This window comes from Mesoplodon bidens (genome assembly GCF_964165515.1).
Source record: "Mesoplodon bidens genome assembly, chromosome: 16".
In the NCBI taxonomy this organism is placed as follows: domain Eukaryota; kingdom Metazoa; phylum Chordata; class Mammalia; order Artiodactyla; family Ziphiidae; genus Mesoplodon; species Mesoplodon bidens.
Window position 1 is genome coordinate 43,328,168 of NC_138173.1, and position 16,949 is coordinate 43,345,116.

Genomic DNA, 16,949 nt, shown 5'->3' on the forward strand with positions numbered 1-16,949 from the left:
GCTAGGGCCCTGGAGACGCGTCGCCCTTAGAGCCCGAACTAGCTGGGGTCTCGTTCCTGTGGTGACTGCGGCTCAGGCCTGTTCTCCCCGCACAAGCTCCCGCACAAGCTCCGCCCACACCGTCCACAGTAAGAAAAGACCGGCTCCGAGCGGGTGCGGGGACGGAGGGCTCTCTGGCTAGTCCTGGGAAGACAAGGAAGGGAAGAGTTTTCTAGATGCCGAAGGAGGGCGAGTACTCGCCACACACAGCTCTTGAGCGCGTTCAGTTCTATGAATGCCTGTATAAAAAGTTAAATATCCACGTGCTTTAGGAACCAGATTTTCCTCACACTTTTCCTCCAATCGGTTAGGGCAGCCAAATTCTCAAGATAGCTAAGATTTTTAAATTACCGAAGGAATCATGAAGAGGGGATAATATACTGAGGTTGCCCATAGTGTATGTTCCCGGAAAAGTTATGATAGAGGAGTTTAAGTGAAGAGTGAAATTTGAAAAAAGAAAAATACCTCTAATTAGAAAAAAGTGAGCGTTTCTAGCAACGTCGTGGCTAACTCAGAGTTCCAGCCCAGACCTCTCCCCCTGAACCTGAGAACCCTAAATCCAATTTCTACACGTGGTAGCTCTTCCTGGATGCTTCCAAATCAAAATGTCCAAAGGGACATTCACATTTTTTCCCATTTCTTATTTTCGAATTTCGTCTTCTTACATAAATCCCATATTCAGTAAGCGATACCTTCTTCCACCAAGTGACTCAAGCCAGAAACACCATATTCACTCAAGCACTAGGTCCTGCCAATTCTACCTTAAAGTATTTCTGGAATCTGGAATCTTCTCTCCTTTCCCACTAACAACCAGAGTCCTAGCACAGGCTGCCATTTGGACTGTTGTAAAAAACTTCCTAACTTGTCTCTCGGCCGTTGCTTCCAGTGAAGTTCCCCTTAAGTCCATTCTCTATGCTGAAAGCAAAATTATCCAAATGCAGATCTGACCTACTTGAAACCCTCAGTGGCTCCACATTTGCCTCCTAGGGCCTGCAGGTGTGTGAGTGCTTAAGCAAACAAGGAGTAAGACAAGGGGTGCTGGTACTGCAAGAAACCGTAACACCTGCTTAGTTATATTTATTTCCTCTTCAGCAGTACATAGGCAAAGACAAAAAAATAAAGCAATAAACCACTACCTTGGCCAAACAGAATCAGCGGGCCAAATGAAGTCAAGGGAGACTAGTGAGGAGAACAGGAAGGGATGCGTGAGGGAACTAATCAACAATGGCTTTGTCGGCCCTCGTAAGGACTCTGGCTTTCATGCTGAGTGAAACACGAACTATAGGAGTTTGAACAAAGAAGTACCACGATTTTACTTTTATTTGAAAATGATCACTCTGGGTGCTGTATAGCGAATGCAGATGGGCCAGGTAGTAGCAGGCAAGAGCAGGTGGCTCAGAGCAGGGTAGTAGCAGGTTTGAGTAACAGGTTTGAGATGGACTCAAATTCTGCATATATTTAAAGGTAGGGCCAAGATGATTCCCTGACAAAGTGGATGTTGGAATGAAAGTAGTTGAGAATAATTCCAAGGTTTTTGCCATGAGCAGCCGGGAGGATGGAGTTGCAATCATTGGAGATGGAGAAAGCTGTGAGAGGAACACAGGTAGGAAAGAGGTTAAGAAGCCTATTAGCCATCCAAAGCAAAGATTTTGAGTTTGCAGTTGATATAGAAGCCTGGAATTTGGGAGATATAAATTTGAGAGTTGACATACAAATGGGCTTTTCAGGCATTTGCTTGCACCGTTTTTCTGTCAACAGGGAAGCCCCTCTGGTCTTTATTAGGCTAAATTTTCTCATTCTTCAATACTCAGCTTGGGTGTCATCTCCAGAATACCTTCATGTGAGCTCCTTTCATTGACCTCTCCCTCTTGCTCCTATGTAGTTAGTACAAACTCATGTCTTAAAGGGATACCCTCTACTCTCAGTGCCACTCCCCAGACAGTAAACTCCTGGGGGTGAAGGAGATTCATGTTCTTTTAACAATCCCCCACCCAGCACCCACTACTGAGTGCCACTGCTCAGTACATATTTGTTGAAACATCTCTCCATTGCAGTCATTCTGCCCTGCTCACAGACAAGATATGTTAATTCCTGTTTTGGGTAGCCATACTGATGAGAAGTCAATAATTTGTTTTCACATTAAGTGTGGCTAACACTTATTGCACATGCTGTGGGCCTCTAACAATAACCATAACCATGGGAGATTGATATTATCCTCAACAATTTAAGAAACTGAGACTTGGACTTATAAAATTTGCTCAAAGACAAGCAAAGCCTGAAAGTGTTGAAACCACCAACTGATCCAGGCCTGTCTCATCCAAAGCCTTTGCTCTAACAACCAGGCTAGGCAGCTTTTCTCGCTAAAAATAATCTCATTAGAGATTTAGAAAAACAGCATAAGAATCATAAAGGCAGTTACTTGAACCCAAATGCTTAGATAAGAAGCTATTCTAATGTTTTGATGATTTTGTTTTGTTAACAGTTTTATTGAGATGGAATTTACACATCATAAAATTCACCTATTTAAACTGTATGATTCAGTGGTTTTTACTATATTCAGAGTTGTGCAACCATCACCACAATCAATTTTAGAACATTTTCATCACCTCAAAGAAACCTCATACTCTTAGCTGTCACACCTATTATCCCGTCCCCACCCAAACCCTGTGCACCCACTAATCTACCTTCTGTCTCTATATATTTGCCTATTCTGGACATTTCATATAAATGGAATCACACCACATGTTGGTCTTTTGTGACTGGTTTCTTTCACTTAGCATAATGTTTTTAAGATTCATCCATGTTGCGGCATGAATCAGTTCTTCATTCCTTTTTGTTGCTAAATAATATGCAATTGTATGGCTATGCCATAGTTTGTCCATTCATCAGTTGATAGTCATTTGGATTATTCTACTTTTTAGCTATTAAGAATAATGCTGCTATGAGCGTTTGTGTACAGGTTTTTGTGTGGACATGTTTTCATTTCTCTTGGATATATATACCTAGGAGTGGAATTGCTAGGTAATGTGGTAATTCTATGTTTGTTTGGCAACCCTGTTTAATTTTTAAGGAACTACAAGACTATTTTCCAAATTGGCTGTACCATCTTATATTACCACCAGCAGTGGATGAGGGTTCTGATTTTACCACAGCTTCACTCACACTTGTTATCATCTGTCTTTTTGATTCTAGCCATCCTACTGGGTGTGAAGTGGTATCTTTTTGTGGTTTTGATTTGTATTTCCCTGATGACTGTGTTTTACTTACTTTTAACACATTTTATTATGTTTCTGCTCCCCAGACTAGCTAGTATTTCCAAAAAGGCCTTTTTTTTTTTTTTTTTTTTTTTTTACTACTAGTCTATACCATTGTTGAAAACCTAGGCAGTTCAAAACCACAAGTTTGTAATAAGACCTATATCTACATAAATGGAATTAAGTTTTTGTTTATTCTCTTCTGATTCTGGACATATTATTAGAGAATTTGAAGGATGTATTTGGGATAGACTTACTAAAACATAGACTTTGTAGTACACCTAAAGTCAATTGGGGGGAATCTTGGAGAGCATCTCAGACAGTCCCCCTGCAAAATAGCTAAAACTGTGATGCAACTGCGGAACAGGACAGAAGTGATATCATGTAAAGGTGCTGTAGACAAAGAAAAATGATCAGGTCTCCAAATATGAATCCTAAACCAAAAGTCACAAGGGCTGATCTGAATTGCAAGGATTAATTTGCATTAGGGCTACTCTTTGTAGCCTGCTTAGGGTGAGACTCTACAGGGATTTATCCAACGATTCTCACAGGTACTGCTGGAGAGACTGGAGTGTATGTGTATATATCTCCTTGACAATCAAGAGCAGATTTTTCAGGCATCCTACCTGTTTAGTGATTTAAACATATTGGTCCTTCCTTGGGTTTGGTGTGGTAGGGTCAAACTTAAGACTAGTTCCAAACCTTTCTAAATGTGAACAGGAATAGCATCAACGGGATGAAATTCATATTACCATTGTGATTTTAATTTTTGATAGTAATGGGATATTTAATAGAAAGTCTGACTGTACAGATGGACAATGTCCAGACCATATATGACAACAGAACTTTAATAACCTCTGTAGCAACCAGCCTGGGAAGCCAAGCCACAACTTCTGCAGCAATAAGCCCCAAATGGTCAGGACTTCATCAATAACTGCCAGTTTCTCTCATTTTTGCCCTCACTTCCAACTCAGGACCAATCAGAGAAAACCAAATATGCTTCCCTAACTAGTAACATAGGATGCCTGTTGGATTCTAGATAGCCCACTTCCAGGTTCCCCTGTTAACAAACTCCAATCAGAGCATACCTGAAGTTCTCCCTTTTTTTCACTATACAGCTTTCCCACTCTCTTGCCTGCCTTTGAGCCACTGCCACATGCAAATGATGGTGGCTGACTCCTTTGCTAAAACAAGCTCTGAATAAATAGCCTTTGCTTGTTCTCATTTGGGTTGTTTTCACTTATTTCCACATAGCTAAACTATATCCTTAATTTTTACATGAATCATTTTTATTCATGAATAAATGAGTCAAAATGACAGGATAATGCAGTAGAATGTTTTTCCTAGGAGCTGGATGGCAACTCAACATCTGATGATATACAATACCATCCCCCATTCCCAATCCTTAAAATAACTGCAGTTGTGGCAGTTATAACATTTACATATTGTTTCTTTACATTTTCTTTTTGATAATCACTGATTCTTTCCTTTTTGTGAAATTACATATCAATACTGGATAACAACTACATACACTCCGTATCACATTTAACTAGAAAACAGCATTCTTTTTTTAATTTTCTCATTTAACAGTTCATAATTTTTTGAAGAAGGAACATAATTAATTTAATACATTCATTAGGCAATTTCTTACCTTATTCAAGATAACTACCCTCTGGACCTGCTGGTTTAGATTTATTCTAATTGTCAATATATTCCATTACATTACTTTGTTTCTTTCACAAACTGATGAGATAATTCAATTTTTTAATGCTTCCCTAAAGTTTTAAAAATCTAATATTGCTCTAGGGTTTTGTAATTTTTACAAATAGAGAATACATTATTTTTTTCTTTTTCTCCTCCTTTTTTTTTCTCCCCTCCTCTACTTTTTTTAAAAAATGAATTTGAGCTCTAAGGGATTTTTTGACCTGTGTGGGGCTCTCCTGCAGGCCCAGCACCTAGAACAAAACCTGCCATGATATAGTAAATGCTCAATAAATATCTGTTAAATTAGTGATTTATATTTAATGAAGAAATAAAGATTTTATTATTGGAAGTTATAAAATAAAACAACAATAAGATACCACTACAGACCTTTTCAAAAGGTCAAAATCCAAACACTGACAACACCAAATGCTGGTGAGGATGTGGACCAACAGGAACTAACCACAACATTGCTGGTGAGATGGCAAAATGTTATAGCCACTTTGGAAGACAGTTTGGTGTTTTCTTATAAAACTGAACATACTCTTGCCATATGATCCAACAATTGTGCTCCTTGGTATTTACCCAAAGGAGTTGAAAACTTATGTCCACACAAAAACCTTCACATGGGTGTTTATAGCAGCTTTATTCAGAATTGGCAAAACTTGGAAGCAATTAAGATGCCCTTCGGTAGATAGATAAACTCTGGTACATGCAGACAATGGAATATTACTCAGTGCTAAAAAGAAATGAGCTATCAAGCCACAAAAAGACATGGAAGTACCTTAAATGCATATTACTAAGTAAAAAGCCAACCTGAAAAAGGTTACACACCATATGATTCCAACTACATGACATTCTGGAAACGGGAAAACTATGGAGACGGTAAAAAGATTGGTGGTTGCCAGAGGTTAGTGGAGAGAGAGGTGAATAGGCAGAGCACCAAGGATTTTTAGGGCAGTGGCTCTACTCTGTGTGATGTTATAATGGTGGATACAAGTCAGTATACATTTGTCCAGACCCACAGAATGTACACCACCAAGAGTGAACCCTACCTAAGGTAAACTATGGACTTTGGGTGATTATAATGGTATATGTAGATTTATCAGTTACAGCAAATGTACCGCTCTGGTGGGGATGTTGATAATGGGGTGGCTATGCAAGTGTGGGGACAGGGAGTCTATGGGAAATCTCTGTAACTTCCTCATAATTTTGCTGTGAACCTAAAACTGCTCTAAAAAAGTCTTTTTAAAAAAGTTAAAAAGAACATTAGTAGATTGGTCAAAATAAAAGATCTCTTAATTTTTAAAAATTGAAGTATAGTTAATTTACAGTATTGTATTAGTTTCAGGTGTACAGCAAAGTGATTCGGTTATACACATATGTGTATATACATATATTTTATTCTTTTCCATTATAGTTTATTACAAGACACTGAATATAGCTCCCTGTGCTATACAGTAAATCCTTGCTGTTTATCTACTTTATATATGGTAGTGTGCATCCCATACTCCCAAGTTATCCCTCCCCCCCTTCCCCTTTGGTAACCAAAAGTTTCTTTTCTATGTCTGTGAGTCTGTTTCTGTTTTGTAAATAAGTTCATTTGTACTATTTTTTAGATTCCACATATCATATAATACTTGTCTTTGTCTGACTTACTTCACTTAGTATGATCATCTCTAGGTCCATCCATGTTGCTGCAAATGGCATTATTTCATTCTTTTTTTATGGCTGAGTAATATTCCATTGTGTGTGTGTGTGTGTGTGTGTGTGTGTGTGTGTGTGTGTGTACTACATATTCTTTATACATTCCATGTTTTGGCTATTGTAAATAGTGCCACTATGAACATTGGGGTGCATTATCTTTTCAAATTAGAGCTTTCCTCTTTTCTGGATATATGTCCAGGAGTGGGATTGCTGGAAGATCTTAATTTTTGATCTGCCAGTCAGGCATCAGTGACCAGGAAAAATAAAATGTCCATTAGCTTGAATTTCCTATCTCCTTACCTGAAGCCAAACCAACAGCAAGTGATTCTCTAATAATCAGGGAGCAGGAGAACCAAAGTTTTGCTGCCATAGGAGAGGGATACTACTCAGGTTAGTATGAGCAGGCAGAAAGCCAGGTCTAAATATCTGGAGTCAAACAGCCATCATTTTAACCTCAGCCCTAAATTCACTAGTGGGGATGAACACAATTTTGAACTCTTCTAAGCCTTATCTGAAAGGGGGAAAAAAGCAAATAATAATGGTACCACTCTCATAGCATGGCTCTTAATATAATCAGATAATGTCTGTAATATACATGGTTCACTTACTGGCCAAATTAAAAATTAGCCACCAACAATAAAGATCTATAAATATTTTAAACTGAGGTCACTGTCTAAGGATTCCACAGCCCATTTAGTCAACATTTACTGTGCCTCTGATTATACTAGTAGACTCTAGAGCACTAGAGAGTGGTAAGAAAGAACAGGCCCTGCCCTTGGCACATTTACACTCCTCATGAAACAATTCAAAAGCACTTACAAAGTAACTTGAAAATGAGTGCAGATTATCCTCTGTATCAGTACAAAAGGAGAGAGGCAGCAGTGTACATTTTCCTGGCAGCAGAGAATAAGGGAAAAAGAGGCCTTTCATGACAGCAGTCTTGACAACCCCTAGTTTTCAACAATGACACAGAGCTCCCGCTCTCTGCGCCCCAGGGCACCCCATGTATACCTAACCCAGGCTAGGCATAGGAGAGGTGGCAGGGAAGACTTTTGGCAAACAGTGAACTTGTATTCGGTGCTTAGGGACTAAACTAAGTACTGGGGACTCAGACACAGGTCAGAGGACTTCACTGGCTAACAAGGAAAGCATAAAAGTTCTGATAAATGCTATGAGAACACAGATACAAAGGGTCTCCGGAGAGTGACATAACCAGCCAGGGAGTGGGGGGAAGGTGATCAGCCCTGGTGTCCACTGAGCAGAGTTTTAAAAGGCAAACAGGAGTGAGGCAGAGGGGAAGAGAGAGAATGACAATCTGAAGGAGAAAGCGGCATTGCCATGGGAGAGGGATACTGGTTAGAGGGCTGGAGCAAAGGGAGTATGAAAGGGGCAGTGGCTCAGGTTTAACCCTCTCAAAAGCAAACAACTATATTCGAAGTATTCTAGCATATCAGCTTAAAGAGTAAACTGAGATTTGGATAAACTTATTTGATATCAGCTGAAAAAGAAAACAGATTTGGATAAAATTTGTCTTATATGGTAACCAATTATTATTAATTCATCAATTAAGATTTTAAACAAATGAGAGACACATTCAAGCTGTGTACTTCAATAAGATTACCCAGATCATAATTGTTTTGTTCTTAACCCATGACTTTATTATTATTAAAATATTTATTTTAAACATATAAGATCATTCAGCTTTTCTCAGGTGACGCCCAAATAAGCTTCAAGTCATTAATATTTACCAAAACACATGAAAACATTCAAGAAATAAAATTACATTTAGTTAATCTAAGATTAACAAGTTCTGGGGATCTAATGTACAGCATGGTGACTATAGCTAATAATACTGTATTATATACTTGAAAGTTGCTAAGAGGGACTTCCCTGGTGGCTCAGTGGTTAAAAATCCACCTGCCAATGCAGGGGGCACGGGTTCGAGCTCTGGTCCGGGAAGATCCCACATGCCGCGGAGCAACTGAGCCCGTGCACCACAACTACTGAGCCTGCGCTCTAGAGCTTGTGAGCCACAACTACTGAGCCTGCGTACCACAACTACTGAAGCCCATGCGCCGGGAGCCCGTGCTCCACAACAAGAGAAGCCACCGCAATGAGAAGCCCACACACCACAATGAAGAGTAGCCCCCGCTCGTTGCAACTAAAGAAAGCCTGAAAAAAATAAAATAAATAAAAAGTAAAGAAAGGCTGCATGCAGCAATGAAGACCCAATGCAGCCAAAAATAAATAAATAAATACTTTTTTTAAAGTACTATGTTTTGAACATATATTTCCCTCTCTTGAATACCAACACACAAAAAAATTAAATATCTTTGCCACCCTAGCACATAAAAATTGGAATGTATTTACTTTCTGCATGTAGTAATATACCACTTAATCATAAAGTGATGTATATTTCAACTCTAAAGGACAAAATCCTCTGCCCTTAAACACCTAACATATGTATATGTATATACACATAAATGCATGCATATCTTAATTCTCATTCATCATAACTATTATATTATATATCATTATCATATGATTCATTATCATATCATGTGATAATCATTATTAATTCAGCAATTCAATTAATACTTGCTGCATCATCTATCATTCGCAAGACATTCTGCTAAAAGGGGCAGAGAGGGGAATAAAACAATTCTGCTTTTAAGGAACTTGCTAATGGTGGAAAACAAGAATTTAATACAAATTAAACATGCCACAAATACCATAAGAAAGGTATGAATAAACACTAGATTCAAAGAAGGTAAGAATTTTGTCTTGTTGGAGAGATCAGAAAATGATTCATGGGAGCCCTGAACCTAGATGGTGGAGTAGAAAGACGTGGTCTCACTCCCTCTTGTGAGAACATCAGAATCACAGCTAGCTGCTGCACAATCGTTGAAAGGAAGACACTGAAACTCACCAAAAAAGATACCCCACATCCAAAGACAAAGGAGAGGCCACAATGAGATGGTAGGAGGGCCGCAATCACAGTAAAATCAAATCCCGTAACTGCTGGTGTGTGACTCACAGACTGCAGAACACTTATACCACAGAAGTCCACCCACTGGAGTGAAGGTTCTGAGCCCCACATCAGGCTTCCCAACCTGGGGGTCTGGCAACGGGAGGAGGAATTCCTAGAGAATCAGACTTTGAAGGCTAGTGGGATTTGATTGCAGGACTTCGACAGGACTGGGGGAAACAGAGATTCCACTCTTGGAGGGCACACACAAAGTAGTGTGTGCATAGGGACCCAGGGAAAGGAGAAATGACCCCAGGAGAGACTGAACCAGACCTACCTGCTAGTGTTGGAGGGTCTCCTGCAGAGGCGGGGGGTGGCTGTGGCTCACCGTGGGGACAAGGACACTGGCAGCAGAAGTTCTGGGAAGTACTCCTTGGTGTAAGCCCTCCCAGAGTCTGCCATTAGCCCCACCAAAGAGCCCAGGTAGGTTCCAGTGTTGGGTTGCCTCAGGCCAAACAACCAACAGGCAGGGAACCCAGCCCCACCCATCAGCAGTCAAGCAGATTAAAGTTGTACTGAGCTCTGCCCACCAGAGCAACACCCAGCTCTACCCATCACCAGTCCCCCCAATCAGGAAACTTGCACAAGCCTCTTAGATAGCCTCATCCACGAGAGGGCAGAGAGCAGAAGCAAGAACAAAAATCCTGCAGCCTGTGGAACAAAAACCACATTCACAGAAACATACACAAGATGAAAAGGCAGTGGGCTATGTACCAGATGAAGGAACAAGAAAAAAACCTCAGAAAAACAACTAAATGAAGTAGAGATAGGCAACCTTCCAGAAAAAGAATTCAGAATAATGATAGTGAAGGTGATCCAGGACCTCGGAAAAACAATAAAGGCAAAGATCGAGAAGATACAAGAAATGTTTAACAAAGACCTAGAAGAATTAAAGAACAAACAAACAGAGATGAACAATAAAATAACTGAAATGAAAACTACACTAGAAGGAATCAATAGCAGAATAACTGAGGCAGAAGAACGGATAAGTGACCTGGAAGACAGAATGGTGGAATTCACTGCTGTGGAACAGAATAAAGAAGAAAGAATGAAAAGAAATGAAGAAAGCCTGAGAGACCTCTGGGACAACATTAAACACAACAACATTCGCATTATAGGGGTCCCAGAAGGAGAAGAGAGAGAGAAAGGACCAGAGAAAATATTTGAAGAGATTATAGTCGAAAACTTCCCTAACATGGGAAAGGAAATAGCCACCCAAGTGCAGGAAGCTCAGCAAGTCCCATAAAGGATAAACCCAAGGAGAAACATGCCAAGACACATAGTAATCAAACTGGCAAAAATGAAACACAAAGAAAAATTATTGAAAGCAGCAAGGGAAAAATGACAAATAACATACAAAGGAACTCCCATAAGGTTAACAGCTGATTTCTCAGCAGAAACTCTACAAGCCAGAAGGGAGAGGCATGATATACTTAAAGTGATGAAAGGGAAGAACCTACAACCAAGATTACTCTACCCAGCAAGGATCTCATTCAGATTCAATGGAGAAATAAAAAGCTTTACAGACAAGCAAAACATAAGAGAATTCAGCACCACTAAGCCAGCTCTACAACAAATGCTAAAGGAACTTCTCTAAGTGGGAAACAAGGGAAGGAAAGGACTTACAAAAACAAACCCAAAGCAATTAAGAAAATGGTCATAGGAACATACATATCGATAATTACCTTAAACGTGAATCTATTAAATGCTCCAACCAAAAGACACAGGCTTGCTGAATGGATACAAAAACAAGACCCATATATAGGCTGTCTACAAGAGACCCACTTCAGACCTAGGGACACATACAGATTGAAAGTGAGGGGATGGAAAAAAATATTCCATGCAAATGGAAATCAAAAGAAAGCTGAAGTAGCAATACTCGTATCAGATAAAATAGACTTTAAAATAAAGAATGTTACAAGAGACAAGGAAGGACACTACATAATGATAAAGGGATCAATGCAAGAAGAAGATACAACAACTATAAATATATATGCACCCAACATAGAGCACCTCAATACATAAGGCAACTGCTAACAGCTATAAAAGAGGAAATCGACAGTAACACAATAATAGTGGGGGACTTTTAAACCTCACTTACACCAATGGACAAATCATCCAAAATGAAAATAAATACGGAAACAGAAGCTTTAAATGACACAATAGACCACATAGATTTAATTGATATTTATAAGACATTCCATCCAAAAACAGGAGATTACACTTTCTTCTCAAGTGCGCACAGAACATTCTCCAGGACAGATCACATCTTGCATCACAAATCAAGCCTCAGTAAATTTAAGAAAACTGAAATCATATAAAGCATCTTTTCTGACCACAACGCTATGAGATTAGAAATCAATTACAGCGAAAAAAACGTAAAAAAACACAACACATGGAGGCTACACAATATGTTACTAAATAACCAAGAGATCACTGAAGAAATCAAGGAGAAAATCAAAAAATACCTAGAGACAAATGACAATGAAAACACAATGATCCAAAACCTATGGGATGCAGCAAAAGCAGTTCTAAGAGGGAAGTTTATAGCTATACAAAGCCTACTTCAAGAAACAAGAAAAATCTCAAACAATCTAACTTTACACCTAAAGGAACTAGAGAAGGAAGAACAAATGAAACCCAAAGTTAACAGAAGGAAAGAAATCATAAAGATCAGAGCAGAAATAAATGAAATAGAAACAAAGAGAAAAATAGCAAAGATCAATAAAACTAAAAGCTGGTTCTTTGAGAAGATAAACAAAATTAATAAACCATTAGCCAGACTCATCAAGAAAAAGAGCGAGAGGACTGAAATCAGTAAAATCAGAAATGAAAAGGGAGAAGTTACAAGAGACATGGCAGAAATACAAAGCATCCTAAGAGACTACAAGAAGCAACTCTATGCGAATAAAATGGACAACTCAGAAGAAATGGACAGATTCTTAGAAAGGTATAACCTTCCAAGACTGAACCAGGAAGAAATAGAAAATATGAACAGACCAATCACAAGTATTGAAATTGAAACTGTGATTAAAAATCTTCCAACAAACAGAAGTCCAGAACCAGATGGCTTCACAGGTGAATTCTATCAAACGTTTAGAGAAGAGCTAACACCCATCCTTCTCAAAGTCTTCCAAAATATTGCGGAGGAAGGAACACTCCCAAACTCATTATATGAGGCCACCATCATCCTGATACCAAAACCATACAAAGCTACTACAAAAAAGAAAATTATAGACCAATACCACTGATGAATATAGTTGCAAAAATCCACAACAAAATACTAGCAAACAGAATCCAACAACACATTGAAAGGATCATATACCATGTTCAAGTGGGATTTATCCCAGGGATGTGAGGATTCTTCAATATATGCAAATCAATCAATGTGATACACCATATTAACAAATTGAAGAATAAAAACCATATGATCATCTCAATACTTGCAGAAAAAGCTTTTGACAAAATTCAACACCCATTTATGATAAAAACTCTCCAGAGGGCTTCCCTGGTGGCGCAGTGGTTGAGAGTCCGCCTGCCGATGCAGGGGACACGGGTTCGTGCCCCGGTCTGGGAAGAGCCCACATGCCGCAGAGCAGCTAGGCCCGTGAGCCATGGCCGCTGAGCCTGCGCGTCCAGAGCCTGTGCTCCGCAAGGGGAGAGACCACAACAGTGAGAGACCCGCGTACCACAAAAAAAAAAAAAAAAAAAAAAAAAAAAACTCTCCAGAAAGTGGGCATAGAGAGAACCTACCTCAACATAATAAAGGCCATATACAACAAACCCACAGCAAACATCATTCTCAGTGGTGAAAAACTGAAAGCATTTCTCTAAGATCAGGAACGCGACAAGGATGTCCACTCTCACCACTATTATTCAACATAGTTTTGGAAGGCCTAGCTACAGCAATCAGAGAAGAAAAAGAAATAAAAGGAATACAAATTGGAAAAGAATGAGTGCAACTGTCACTGTTTGCAGATGACATGATACTATACATAGAGAATCCTAAAGATGCTACCAGAAAACTACTAGAGCTAATCAATTAATTTGGTAACGTTGCAGGATACAAAATTAATGCATAGAAATCTTTTGCATTCCTATGCACTAATGAAAAATCTGAAAGAGAAATTAAGGAAACACTCCCATTTACCATGGCAGGAAAAAGAATAAAATACCTAGGAATAAACCTACCTAGGGAGACAAAAGACCTGTATGCAGAAAACTATAAGACACTGATGAAAGAAATTAAAGATGATACAAACAGATGGAGAGATATACCATGTTCTTGGATTGGAAGAATCAATACTGTGAAAATGACTATACTGCCCAAAGCAATCTACAGATTGAATGCAATCCCTATCAAATTACCAATAGCATTTTTAACAGAACTAGAACAAAAGATCTTAAAATTTGTATGGAGACACAAAAGACCCCAAATAACCAAAGCAGTCTTGAGGGAAAAAAAACGGAGCTGGAGGAATCAGACACCCTGACTTCAGACTATACTACAAAGCTACAGTAATCAAGACAATATGGAACTGGCACAAAAACAGAAATATAGATCAATGGAACAAGATAGAAAGCCCAGAGGTAAACCCATGCACCTATGGTCAACTAATCTATGATAAAGGAGGCAAGGATATACAATGGAGAAAAGACAGTCTCTTCAATAAGTGGTGCTGGGAAAACTGGACCACTACATGTAAAAGAATGAAATTAGAACACTCCCTAACACCATACACAAAAATAAACTCAAAATGGTATAGAGACCTAAGTGTAAGACTGGACACTATAAAACTCTTAGAGGAAAACATGGGAGAACACCCTTTGACATAAATCACAGCAAGATCTTTTTTGATCCGCCACCTAGAGTAATGGAAATAAAAACAAAAATAAACAAATGGGACCTAATGAAACTTCAAAGCTTTTGCACAGCAAAGGAAACCATAAACAAGACCAAAAGACAACCCTCAGAATGGGAGAAAATGTTTGCAAATGAATCAACAGACAAAGGATTAATCTCCAAAATATATAAACAGCTCATGCAGCTTGATATAAAAAAAACAAACAACCCAATCCAAAAATGGGCAGAAGACCTAAATAGAGATTTCTCCAAAGAAGACATACAGATGGCCAAGGAGCACATGAAAAGCTGCTCAACATCACTAATTATTAGAGAAATGCAAATGAAAACTACAATGAGGTATCACCTCACACCAGTTAGAATGGGCATCATCAGAAAATCTACAAACAACAAATGCTGGAGAGGGTGTGGGGAAAAGGGAACCCTCTTGCACTGTTGGTGGGAATGTAAATTGATAGAGTCACTATGGTGAACAGTATGGAGGTTCCTTAAAAAACTAAAAATAGAATTATCATATGATCCAGCCATCCCACTAGTGTGCGTATACCCAGAGAAAACCATAATTCCAGAAGACACATACACCCCAGTGTTCATTGCAGCACTATTTACAATAGGCAGGTCATGGAAGCAACCTAAATGCCCATCGACAGATGAATGGATAAAGAAGATGTGTTACATATATACAATGGAATATTACTCAGCCATAAAAAGGAATGAAATTGGGTCATTTGTTGAGATGTGGATGGATCTAGAGACTGCGATACAGAGTGAAGTAAGTCAGAAAGAGAAAAACAAATATTGTATATTAACGCATATATGTGGAACCTGGGGGGGGCGGGGTGGTGGTGGTGTGATGAATTGGGCGATTGGGACTGACATGTATACACTGGTGTGTATAAAATTGATGACTAATAAGAACCTGGTGTATAAAAAAATAAATTAAATTAAATTAAAAAGGTCCCCTGGTGGCGCAGTGGTTGAGAGTCCGCCTGCCGATGCAGGGGACATGGATTCGTGCCCCGGTCCGGGAAGATCCCACATGCCATGGAGCGGCTAGGCCCGTGAGCCATGGCCGCTGAGCCTGCGCGTCCGGAGCCTGTGCTCCGCAACGGGAGAGGCCACAACAGTGAGAGGCAAAACAAAAACTAAAATCTCAGTAACAACCTAGTTGTCCATCGGGACAGGTTTGGGTTCTATTATGGTACAACCACAGGCAGCTAGTGAAAAGCATGAGGCAGCTCTGTATCAGTGATAGATAAGGAAAAGAGATAGATAAGGAAAAAGCAAGGTGCAGACCAATGTCACCACCCACGATGAGTGGGTTTCTTATTTGTTTGGTTTAAGAGATATGGGGATATATGTATATGTATAGCTGATTCACTTTTTTATAAAGCAGAAACTAACACACCATTGTAAAGCATTTATTCTCCAGTAAAGATGTTAAAAAAAAAAGAAAAAGAAAATGATTCATGGAAAGAAACTAAGGATTAGATGGATTTGATGGGATTTAGAGTGGCAAGAGAGAGAAGAAGCAGGAGAAAGCACAGGGGAAGTTTAGAGAACAGTAAGGGAGTCTGGTTTGGCTGGAACAAAGTGTAGTGTAGAATGGTGGGAGAGATTGCTAGAAAGTTAGGACCATTAGGAGATCCTAAATTCTGCCACATCTTTAATAGGAAGCAACATAATTGGAGCCATGTTTTAGTACAAATAACCTGGCAATGGACACTAGGACAGAGTCAGATGGGGAGAAAGTAGAAGCAAAGAAACCTGTTAGGAGGCATTGAGCAGAATCTAGGCAGGATGTGATTAGGACCTGAACCAGCACCATCTTTCTGCAGAAATGAGAATTCCAGAGGGAAAAAATTGGTAGCATGCCATCACCATTCATAATCAGCACTCACCTCCATGTTTCTACTGCTCCTTCCACTCCTCTGGCTCCACAGTCTGTGATGAAGGAGCCAGCATGGCAGCGCCATTGGGCAAGGGAACATAGATGGCCGAGTTACAGACCCAGCCGCCAACAAGGTGTTCTGCTAAAAGTCATCCCGGAAAACAGTACACTCTTGCAAGTCAGCTAAAGTATTTTAATTACCAACTCTTAGTAATAACTATTACCAAAATTTATTCTATATACCCTTTAAAAATTAAGTCAAGGAACATTTCCCCTATCTGGCAATGTCACACCACATCAATATCAAATATATAAAAGCTAAATTTACTTTTTTTGAAGGGTAGCCAAAATCACCATAAATGAGTCTTTGGTGCCCCCTTGTGGAACGTTTAGTGTGAGCTTTGAAATATTTACCCTCCTCCACACAGAAACAATAATGGGTATTTCCATCTTTTAATATATTAT